Genomic DNA, 13,328 nt, shown 5'->3' on the forward strand with positions numbered 1-13,328 from the left:
AAAGGGGACAGATTTTCACAGAACCTGGCATATAGAAGAGTGGTTCCTACTCTTTAGCATGCATGAGAATCATCTAGAAAGCTGATAAAACACAAATTCCTGGACCCTACCTCCAGAAAGATTCATTCAGTAGATCTGAGGAGACCTGATAATTTGTATTTCTTTTTTTTTCTTTTTTTCTTTTTTTTGGCCGCGTTGTGTGGCATGCAGGATCTTAGTCCCCCTACCAGGGATCGAATCTGCACCCCCTGCAGTGGAAGCATGGAGTCTTACACAATTGGATTGCCAGGGAAGTCCCATAATTTGTATTACTAATAAGCTCTAAGGAGATGCTGATGATGCTGGTCCATAGACTACACTTCTGAGCTGCACTGGTTTAGACGATGAGGGATGGTGAGGTAGCAGAATCAAAAAATCCATTTGCCATTAGCTGCCAGAAAGCTGTTTCTGGATTCCCTGACCTTTCCTCCCTTTGACTCATTTCTCCTGAACTCCATAGATTCCAGTAAGAAAGCTTTCCTTTTCTTTCAAAGAAAAGGTAAGCATAACTTCATATGTCCTTAATTTCTATTTGAATACTGACTTTATGGCCATAGATCACTACATGAAAAAGGTGGATTCCATGTTGGTCAAAGTAGGAGAAATTGCAAAGACATTATCAAAGAGCTCTAGAATCTCGAAATTTGTGCAAATCTCCTGATCTGGAATAGTTGTCTTTTAGAACACTGACAAAATAAAATATTAAATTGATAAGTAGAGTGGTCTCTGAAGAATTTCAATGAGTGAAATGAGTTTGAAGTAGGAAATTGGCATGTGTTCTGATTCTCAAAAAAAAAAGAGAGAAAGCTACTTCCATCAACAGCATAGCAAAAATGCTCCTACTTTTGGGTTATTCATGAGTAACGGTATGTGATTATTTATTAGTAACTCTTTTTTTGAGTACCATAAGAAAAATTGGGATCTATTGAACCCATCATGGCTTCTCTAAAAACAAGGTATCCCATTTCCTTGTTTGAGTGGGTTTACAAATAGAAACACAAGCTCACAGACACAGAGAACAGATTGGTGATTACCAAAGGCAGGGGGTGGGGAGTGGGAGAAATGGGTGAAGTGTTTTTTGTTTTGCTATGTTTTTTTTTTAGTTTAAATAAACTGTTTAAATTTTTTAAAAATAAATTTAAGTAGAGAGTTGACATCTACTTTTATATCTCCTTATGGAGGAAATGAAGAAGCTTACCAGATGTGAGGTCAGTAAGAACTGAATGGCCAATGTAATTGATTATAAGGTTTCTGTCCCTCTAGAGTAGGTGGACATTAGAGTGCCACACCTTTGTCTTTGGCTTCATTTTCCATTCTTAAGCAAGATGTGGATAAAGCTATGTAGGGTATGCTCATCAAATTTATGCATAATAAATTAGGGAGAAAGTATTATTGTTCTGGTTAATAATATAATTAGCGTTGAAAATTTGGAGTGAAAACCTGATTCTAATAAAATGAGTTTGAACAGCAATTACACATATAAAAGGTGACAGAAGTTTGGTATAGTAGTATATGTTATAAAAAATATGAAGTTGTAGAAAAAAACTTCTGTATGAGTTGATGGCGAGACAAAAAAATGTCAAAGCAAGGTTTGGTTATATTAGTAAAAAATATAATATTTAGAACATGATAATCATTTGTTCTGATTTAGTTCCACTATTCACATTGGAAATATAATATTGAGTTTAGTTTTTGGAGTCATAGTTTATAATGAATATAGATAAACTAGAACAAGCTCAGAGGGTAGTTATTAGGGGAGGTATAGAACTAAAAACTGTGTCACATGAAGAAATATGTTTACTGTATCCTTTCCTTTGCTGCATTTCTACCTCATCTAGTCACCCATGCTTGCAATTAGATTTTCAAGAGGTATAAGACAAGCATAATTCCAGCCAAATACACATTCATTATTTTCCTTCAAACCTCTGTTTGCTTCCTAACCCTAGAAACCTGGGCTGGTTAATATTAAAATGCATCAAGTATGCCCTTTACTGTGATCCCTAAAAGTCAAACTGGAGCCACACTAAACAACCAGTTTCGTCTTCCTTACCCATTGTTCTCCTGATGGCCCCTCTCATTCTCCAAAACCGAAGATACCTTATGGGAGAAAGTTCTCCCACTTTCATTTCTCTAAAAGTGAAAGGAAAAAGTAGAGCAACAGTGGAGGAAGGGCCCCCTCTCAGACAAAGTGGCATGTTAGATGACTTGAGATATTTGAAATGATATCACTTGGAAAAAAAACATTCTAAATAGTTCTTTGGGTAAAATTTGTACCCAAGTTTGGAACTAGTAGTGAAAGAGACTTTGGCTAATATAAGAAAGAACTTGAGAAAAAGCTTCATTGGCTTGTCTATCCTGTCAGTGCCTGGCACAGTTCATGGCACAAAGTAATTTCAAAAAGTACTTGTGGATGTGTTTAATGAGTAAACAAATAAATGACTCAAAAGAGGAAATAAGCTGTTTGTTTAAGTCACAGGAGATAGTCAAGTAAATGGTCAAATGTGGTAGAATAGTTCATACATTAGATGGGTCTAAATAATTGTTAAATTTCCTTCAACCTGAAAATCAGGGATTCGTCTTTAAGTAAATTTCCCTTCTTCTACCAATCACATGTCTTTACCCTTTTGTTTGTTGTTGTTGTTTTTCTTGACCACACCTTAAATTGCACATAATCTGCAGCCAATTCTAAGTATTCCTAGAACTTTTCATCTGAAACCCATACCTGTGTGTTCTGTGTTCTGGTGATGTGAGACATAAAAGGCCAGATTTCTGACTTACACGGTTCATAATATATTTTAATAGTATTTTAAGCCCAGATGTCATTGGGTGGCTAGATAGAACAAATAATGGGGCATGTATTTTGCTACCTCATGCTCCCTATGAGAAAATTGCCTTGTCCTCTACTACTTTCATTCCTCAAAGAAAGTCTCAAGAAACCTGGATATGAATTTCAGCTCTGCCACTTAAAATCTACAAGACCTCAGGCAAGTCACTTTACTTTTCTGAAACTTTGTTTCCTCATCCATGAAATTGGATAATAGTATTTACCGTATAAAAGATTTTTATGGATATAAAATGAGATATTGGACCTTAAGTGTCTACTATAATTCTTGGCATATAGTAGACCTAGAAATCATGAAGGCAATACTGATGATGTTGATAAGGATGACTGAGTACCTGTTTGTTTCTTTTCCTTCTCTGAAGAAGATCAAATTCCAAGTGGTAGTATAGATGCAAAAAGAATAATTTCGAGGCATGGACTATTTTTAGTATTTCTCATGAGGTTTTATAAGGTAGTTTAAACAAGCATAAAATTATGTCCTTTGCTTATGAAATGTCAAGACATTCAGACTATTGCCTTTGTAGGAAAGTCAGCATTCGTTTCAACTATATTGAAATCTTATACTGAGTAAGCCCAGAGTGAAAGGACAACCAAAGTCATGCTAAGGAAAACATAAGTCCATCCAGTTGTAAATAAATTTCAATGTTTCTTTATGGACAGGAGTTAGGTTTCTTTATCATCATGGGGAAGAAGAGGTGGGAGCTATAAAAGAAGTTTACAAAAATATTTACACAAGTCTTTGAAATACATTAATACACTAGGTCCTTTGAAATGAAGTCTACTTTTGCCTTTACTAGTTTTTTTTAATAAAAATATTGTGTAGGAAAACTAGAATTGGAAAATCTTTTCTACCATTTGTCACTAATCTGGTTGCTTCATTTGGAGTACTATGCCAGTTTTAGGTGAGGGAAATAAGGAGATCATTATATAGCAAAGCTGATTTTTCTGCCTGTCTAAAAATAATGAGGACCACCACACAATAAATCTGAGTATGAAGACCAGCATTGCCCCTGAGGATGGCCAAGTTGAATGGGCTGGCTGGGCTGTACTGTCTTGGGCTCATAAACCTAGGCATTCTGGGTACCAGTGGGTTGGACATTTATATCCGTCATTTTTCAATGATCTTGAGTTTACATGAAATAAAAAAGCAAAACAATTAGCTCTTTTGGCTCTGAGATAAATGCTGTCTAAAGTAGTTGTATGGTTGGCACCAAAAAAACTATCTGAAGAAGCCTACCTTCTGACATTCAGTGTTGAAAACCTAGTCAAGAGCTCAATAAGCCTCCAATAGGAGCTGTAAAACTGTGGTTATTTAAAAGTGCAAATCTGGTATATCTTTCAAGTATTAAAAACAGACATTCTCCTTGGCAGCTGTCAGAAGAAATGTGTCCTAGCAAATTTCCTGACTGAACTAAAGTATTCGGCATTTACTTAAAGATCTTGAAGCTATAGCCCAAATTGTAATTAACATATTTGTTACTGGCACTAAATTCTTTCTTTCCAGAAAACAGATGTAAGAGCAAAGCTGAAAGTGATACAATTTTCATTCTGCATCAGTATAGAAAACCATTCAATGATACTTTTTCATTCCTACTCTTGTCATTCACAGTACAAATTTTACCAACGTTTCCTATTCATGCACAAAAACAAGCAATGGCTAATGCTCTGAAAACGCATGCCTCCATATTGTTAAGATGGAAGGCAGCCATTGCTATGCAATTTAATCTATATCTTTAATGTTCTAATATCATAATGTTTTTGGCTGCAGTGAACCCAACTGAAAATTTGAACTGTTGATGGCACTTAACATTCAGATAAATCTTGAAAGTGACAGCCAGCCAGAGAGAAGAGTGATGAGATTTGGCATCAGTGAAAATCTAAGTACAATAAAATGTTTTATTATTCTAGATTCTTTTTAAAAGTATAAACCTCTCAACTCAGGAGTTGTCTTGGGTCTCTCCCAAGACAGACTGAGGAGATGAGGAAAGATCCATTACTTACCCAGTCATGAAAGGCTACCTTCCTTTAATTGGCCTATGAGGGGCTGCGTTCTTAGTCTGCCTGGCACTGTTGGGTGTATTATTCTGCTCAATCAATCAACTATTTCAGCCAAATAGCTCAGTTGGCTAATCATTTTGTCTCGGTTTCATTGGACTTGATTAGCTGTTGGGGTGAATTTACTAAATCAGCTGGTAGTACCGTTGGCTCTGACTCACTATCTAGGCTTATTAGAGGCCCTCAATAGAGTTAAAACCACACATAACTCATAGGCCAAATAAATGTATGTGAATATCCATGCGTATATACAAGAACCTACCGCTGCCTCTTACTGTTGCTTCATCTTTGAGTTGGGGTAGGAAATTTTGTAATTTTTTCACCTTGTTCATCTCTTATTGGCAGAAGGTAGTTACAATAGTCTCATATTGTAAATGATGTGTCGTCATCAGCAGCAGCAGCAGCAACATCCAGCTTAAGCTGTGAAAAGTCACAGAACAAAATGGGAATAAAGAATCTTTATTTTTATTCCTTCCCATATTATCATACAATCAGCTTTTTTCTCTTCTGAATCGAACGGCACACTTTCGCTCTTGAACACGTGGTATGTGTTGTTGTTAAACAAAGGAGTGTCTGGTAACTTTCAATGAAAAGTCTGTCAGCTTTTACTGTTGCTGAAATTATAGCTTCACAAAATTCTTCATTGAACTTGATGTAGAAACTTTGTTTCTCTTCTCTCTTCTTTTTTTCTCTCTTCCTCTCTCTTTCTGCCTTTTTGTTTTTAAACAAAATCCAAACATAAAAATGCCATTTTCCAAATTATACCCCGGGGTATTCATTCACAGCTTATTTCTAAATCTAAGGCAGATACCCCTAAGAGGTGATCAAAGAGATAGAGGATCTTTACTGTTATGATAAACTTAAATATTTAAGATAGTAAAGTTTGAGAGTGGGGTGATGATGGAAGAAAGAATATGTTGTTTGATGCATGAAGCTCATAAATGTCTAAGAAGATTTTGTTGGGGGAATATAGGAAAAAATATGGCAATTCAGGGCATTAATAAAAAATAAAAGTCTAAATTAAATGGAAAAGGGACTGGTTTACTTTTCCACATTTATAAATATTGGATGTGGGAATTAATATTGGGTGTGGAAATGAGCCATCTTATTAGGATACTGTTTAAGCCAGTACTAGAATCACTTGTTTATGTCACAAATGACTAAGCTTTATGGGTAAGGAAGAGTGTGGCATAGCAACCAATTTGGTGTTAGTGAATATTAGGATTTGGAGAAGGGAAAGAATTTCCCAGGCTTATCAGTCAAAAGTTGAGTTTAGATGCCTAAAAGGAAGGCAACATATAATTTAAGGTCCGTGTGGGGAAATGTCCCGTGTGGGGACATTCTATTGGTTGTCCTCGTTCTGTTACAACCAACAGAATGGTTGTAAGTGTATGGCTGTTTACTCTTATGATCGTGTGGCCAACTGGGAGTTATGGCTCACTGCCGCTGCCCGGCGTCTTGGGAGAGTATTGTCCCACATACTGATAGCCCAGGAAAAGACCAAAATTCTAAGTACAGTTTTACTGTATGCTTATCACTTTTGCACCAAAGTCAAAAAATTATAGGTCGAGCCATTGTAAGTTGGAGATCATTAGTGTAAGTGTATATATATAAATAAATATTCTAAAAAATCTATATTAATTATATATATAATTCAAGTCCAGTTTTAGGTAGGGGTTATCAAGATACGGGTAATTTCCACATCACGCCTTGCATAGTTTTAAAATAAGGATGTGTTCCTGGACATATATCTATTTTTATGTGAAAATCATAACCAGCTACTTTTAACAGAAGAAGTAGATTTCAACCTCTTTTTTTTTTGGTGAAGTGACACCTTGTGATAAGACACAACATGTTCACTAAAGGAAATTGTATATCACTAACCCTTTTCTAGCATCAGTTTACATCCCATTAAACTGATCTTTCCTTTTGGTTTCTATATCTCTTTAGGGTTCTTGGGACATTTTTAGCTAGAGTTTTACAGCTCAAGTAACATATTTAATGGCAAGTTGTTTTCAGATTCATGTGTCATACAAAGGAATTTCTGAGGGCACAATTTCTGTAAGTACAAAATAAGGAGATAAATCTCTAGTTCTGTGGTTTCCTTTAGCTGCCATATTCTTGCTCATTTCCTATACTTTTTTGGTGGGTATTATTTCAATATATGGATAACAGTCAGATGTTACAAGAGGACTTGAGTTAGAGATAAGGCCCCAAAGGCCTCAATGACTACCTTGGTTCCTAAGTCAGGTACTGGCAGAGCTGAAACACAATCCTCTCACTCTCATTACAGGATTTTGTTTTCTAGCCCATGCCTCACTACCACTGCTCTGGCAAACTGTACCAGGTCATTTATTCATTCAATAAAGTTTCATCAAGAATGATCTAAATGCATAATGCTATCATCTGCACTGGGGTGGGTGGCTACAAACAAATTATAAAACATCTTGCTGTTGAGATATCACAGTTAAGTGGCAACAGAAGGCAGCATATTACAAATGTTGACACCATCAAAATAGTGTGTCAGTACACTGAAGGAGAGAAGGGATAGGGTACTTTTACCTAGAGGGAGTTAGGAGATGTTGTGCAGGAGTAGGGCTTTAACTGGAACCTAAATGATTTGAAGAAATTAGCTCTTCAAAATAAGAACACACAAGACAGTGGTTAGAGAAATTAAGGTCACAACAGAATGATAAGTCCTAATGTTTAAGTGGATGAATCATGTGACCATTTAAAATATGTAATATCAATAGTCCTTTCAAATCAATAGTCCCTTTGAAGTTGGTGATTTGTGATTACAAGAATAGACTGTCTGCTTTCTCCCACCATCATAATCCCCCAAATTACCCTACTGGTTGCCAATAGCTTATCCTGCTACCGGTTTCCATCCCCTTAGTTAGTAGATTTTCCTTTTGTTTTGTGTCTACTTTTTATGGTGATGCACTTCTATTATCTCCTGCCACTTCCTGGAAACCTTCTACTAATTTGTTTAAATCAACATCAAATATTGCTCTGTGTTAAGTTTGTCATAGACCCCAGTCTCAGAGAAATGGGAAAAATTAAGATACTACTCTGTGTGATACACAAGGTGATTGGAAGTAATTACAAAACAGTTTACATGATGTAAATAATTTTCATTTTTTTCACACAGACATTAATACAAAACAATATTAGACTGTCACTTCTCCTCACATGTTTGAAAATCTGAGTAATGACATATGAGATAGAGTTATAGAGTTCCTTCATCAAATGTCAAAGTAGTACTTGTAAAGAAGTGTCATAGAAACCCTGTTATAGAGGCATTCCCAGAGATGCAAGAGACAAAGATGATCCCTGGGTAGCATTTTAACCTTGGAGTAATTTGTACTTTCTCAATGTGCCTTCCACATATTGCCCTTGATTTTGTATGACAAAGTGTCTACAGAGTTTGGTTAAGGGATTTTTATGATAGTAATAAGCATGATTGATAACAGCTACTGGAAATAATGAAAAATTTTGTGTCATTCTTTCTTCTACCTGATATGAAATAATTACCTTGATTGCCTTTTCCTCTAAGCTGCCATTGTAACTACTGAACACAAAAACACTCTGTAGTAGCTGTGATCTATAGAAATGTATCATTGCTGCCCTTGCAACTGGAGTGCTACTGCAAAAAAAATTTTATGTCCCTATTACCTTGTGAGCCAGTAGAAATAGCTGAAAACCTGGAAAGATGGCCCCCATTTACCTTTCTCTTCCAGATCTTACATACACGCATCTAAGATTTAGGGAAGCTAAATCTTATTCAGAATCTTAGGTGAAAGGAACTCTAGAAAAAGATGCTGCATTGCAAGAATGCACATTACAGAAGGGTGAGTTGGAATTTCAACACACCAATGTATAGCATCTACCATTTTGAGAATATAAAAAAACAAAGCCAGCTAACCAAGGATTCTTAGAAGAAAACGATGTTAAGTTTAGATAGTTCCAGACTTTTGAATGAATAGGGGAAAGCATGTTCCAGAAAGGAGAATCTTAAAAGACTCAGAAGTGTAAGAGGACGTCACATTAAAAATATTTAAAGTAGTTTGGTACGTGAAGAGGGTAGAAACTACCAGGAAAGGGACAAAAGATGAGGTGAGAGAGATCAGCAGAAGCCAGATGGCTAAAGGCCTGGTAGTCATCAGCTCATTAAGAAGTGTTAACTTTTCTTCGCAAACTATGGAGATTTACCACAAAGTCTGGTAGTTCTCAGTTTCATCCCCTCCTCATTCTAACAAGAATAGGAATTTCCTCTCTTTCAATCTTAATTTCTTGTTTTGGAAGAGATTTGGACACATACTCATGACACCAGGCCTAGTGGCAGAGAATCCAGGAACATAAAATTGTTATTCCCTCCAAGCCACCAAAAAAAGAGCAAAAACTGTACATATTCCTACCAACCTGAAGCAAAGGCCCTATATTACCAGGCAGCAATTGATGCTGAATTGTGCTCATTTAAGTTTATAAGCATAAATAATATACCATGTTTTGCAAAATGCTAGGCAGAAGAAGGATATAAGGATGGAATGCTTCTAACATCCTCTAAAGTAGTAATAAAAATGTTTGATTTTTGACTATTTCAACTGACTGAAAAGTCATTAATAAGATCACCAAAAAAACCCAAAACAAAACAAAAACGCTTTAATGTAACAACTTCTAAGTACACTCTTAAACAAGAGTTAAATTGGAAAGCTCTTTAAGCATCACCTAATTACCTTCCTTGCTTTCAAGAAGAATGGTGTGTGCTGCAACTGAAGACAGGGATACCAATAATTATATTTGTTCCCCATTGTCAACGTCAGGCAGATCTTTCCCATATTTACCTTAAATTCATTCTATATGACTCAAACACATTTTATGTGTGTATGAAAATAATGAATATTTGATTATCAGTGAATGTATAATAGTATTTCATGACCTATTACTGTTATTATTACCTTAGCTTCTTCTTTCCAGAAAAATCTTTCATCTGTTTCCTCTAAACCCACGTTATCTTTCTCTAACATTTCTTCATAGTTGATTTTAAGAAACCCTTCTTGCATTGACTGATATTAATACAAATCGCTTTCTGTGGCCCTGCCCTCAAAATAGAAGAACAATGTATCAATCCATGTTTACTGGCCTTTAAAAAAATAATACTGGGTGCTAAGAATCCAGGATCCAATAGGGATTTACCTGCCACTCCATAGGCTCCAGGCTCAAAGGAGAGGAAAGGAGTTCTGAGACCAACATGTTTGAGAACCACTACAAAAAAATTTATTTCTCATTTATATTGCATCTTTGAAACAAGAAACCGTGGGGCTGACAGGGTCTTGGTGCTCTGACCAGGTGTCAGGTCTGAGCCGCGGACGTGGGAGAGCCGAGTTCAGGACATTGGACCACCAGAGACCTCCCAGGTCCACATAACATCAATCGGTGAGAGATCTCCCAGAGATCTCTACCTTCACGCTAAGACCCAGCTCTACTCAACGACCATCAAGCCCCAGTGCTGGACACCCCATGCCAAACAAGTAGCAAGACAGGAACACAACCCCACCCATTAGCAGAGGGGCTGCCTAAAATCATAATAAGGTCACAGACACCCCAAAACACACCACCAGATGTGGTCTTCCCCACAGAAAAACAAGATCCAGTTTCATCCACCAGAACACAGGCACCAGTCCCATTCACCAGGAAACCTACACAACCCACTGAATCAATCTTACCCACTTGGGGCAGGCACCAAAAACATTGGGAACTACAAACCTGCAGCCTGCGAAAAGGAAACCCCAAACTCAGTAAGTTAAGCAAAATGAGAAGACACAGAAATACACAGCAGATGAAGGAGCAAGGTAAAAAAACCCCACCACACCAAACAAATGAAGAGGACATAAGCAGTCTACCTGAAAAAGAATTCAGTGTAATGATAGAAAGGTGATACAAAATCTTGGAAATAGAATGGAGAAAAAACAAGAAACGTTTAACAAGGACCTAGAAGAACTAAAGAGCAAACATACAATGATGAACAACACAATGAATGAAATTTAAAATTCTCCAGAAGGAATCAATAGCAGAATAACGGAGGCAGAAGAACGGATAAATGACCTGGAAGATAAAATAGTGGAAATAACTACCGCAGAGCAGAATAAAGAAAAAAGAATGAAAAGAATTGAGGACAGTCTCGGAGACCTCTGGGACAACATTAAATGCACCAAAATTCGAATTATATGGGTCCAAGAAGAAGAAGAGAAAAAGAAAGGGACTGAGAAAATATTTGAAGAGATTATAGTTGAAAACTTCCCTAATATGGGAAAGGAAATAGTTAATCAAGTCCAGGAAGCACAGAGAGTCCCATACAGGATAAATCCAAGGAGAAACATGCCAAGACACATATTAATCAAACTATCAAAAATTAAATACAAAGAAAAAATATTAAAATCAGCAAGGGAAAAGCAACAAATAACATACAAGGGAATCCCCATACGGTTAACAGCTGATCTTTCAGCAGAAACTCTGCAAGCCAGAAGGGAGTGGCAGGACATATTTAAAGTGATGAAAGGGAAAAACCTACACCAAGATTACCTAGCCAGCAAGGATCTCATTCAGATTCGACCAAGAAATTAAAACCTTTACAGACAAGCAAAAGCTAAGAGAATTCAGCACCACCAAACCAGCTTTACTATAAATGCTAAAGGAACGTCTCTAGGCAGGAAACACAAGAGAAGGAAAAGGCCTACAATAACAAACCAAAAACATTTATGAAAATGGTAATAGGAACATACTTATGGATAACCACCTTAAATGTAAATGGATTAAATGCTCCAACCAAAAGACATAGACTGGCTGAATGTATACAAAAACAAGGTCCATATATATGCTGTCTACAAGAGACCCACTTCAGACATAGGGACACATAAGGATGAAAAGTGAGGGGATGGCAAAAGATATTCCATGCAAATGGAAATCAAAAGAAAGCTGGAGTAGCAATTCTCATATCAGACAAAATAGACTTTAAAATAAAGACTATTACAAGAGACAAAGAAGGACACTACATAATGATCAAGGGATCAATCCAAGAAGAAGATATAACAATTGTAAATATTTAGGCACCCAACATAGGAGCACCTCAATACATAAGGCAAATGCTAACAGCCATAAAAGCGGAAATCGACAGTGACACAATCATAGTAGGGGACTTTAACACCCCACTTTCACGAATGGACAGATCATCCAAAATGAAAATAAATAAGGAAACACAAGCTTTAAATGATACTTTAAACAAGATGGACTTAATTGATATTTATAAGACATTCTATCCAAAAACAACAGAATACACTTTCTTCTCAAGTGCTCATGGAACATTCTCCAGGATAGATCATATCTTGGGTCACAAATCAAGCCTCGGTAAATTTAAGAAAATTGAAATCATATCAAGTATGTTTTCCAACCACAACACTATGAGACTAGATATCAATTACAGGAAAAAAACTAAAAAATACAAACACATGGAGGCTAAACAATACGCTGTTAAATATCCAAGAGAACACTGAAGAAATCAAAGAGGAAATCACAAAATACCTAGAAACAAATGACAATGAAAACACGATGACCCAAAACCTACAGGATGAAGAAAAAGCAGTTCTAAGAGGGAAGTTTATAGCAGTACAATCTTACCTCAAGAAACAAGAAACATCTCAAATAAACAACCTAACCTTACACTGAAAACAATTAGAGAAAGAAGAACAAAAATCCCCCAAAGTTAGCAGAAGGAAAGAAACAAAGATCAGATCAGAAATAAATGAAAAAGAAATGAAGGAAATGATAGCAAAGATCAATAAAACTAAAAGCTGGTTTTTTGAGAAGATAAACAAAACTGATAAACCATCAGCCAGACTCATCAAGAAAAAAAAGGGAGAAGACTCAAATGAACAGAATTAGAAATGAAAAAGGAGAAGTAACAACTGACACAGCAGAAATACAAAGGATCATGAGAGATTACTACAAGCAACTCTATGCCAATAAAATGGACAACCTGGAAGAAATGGACAAATTCTTAGAAAAGCACAACCTTCTGAGACTGAACCAGGAAGAAATAGAAAATATAAACAGACCACTCACAAGCACTGAAATTGAGACTGTGGTTAAAAATCTTACAAGAAACAAAAGCCCAGGACCAGATGGATTCACAGGTGAATTCAATGAAACATTTAGAGAAGAGCTAACACCTATCCTTCTCAAACTCTTCCAAAATATAGCAGAGGGAGGAACACTCCCACACTCATTCTATGAGGCCACCATCACCCTGACACCAAAATCAGACAATGATGTCACAAACAAAGAAAACTAAGGCCAATATCACTGATGAACGTAGATGTGAAAATCCTCAACAAGA

This window comes from Balaenoptera physalus (assembly GCF_965194825.1).
Source record: "Balaenoptera physalus genome assembly, chromosome: 9".
NCBI lineage: Eukaryota > Metazoa > Chordata > Mammalia > Artiodactyla > Balaenopteridae > Balaenoptera > Balaenoptera physalus.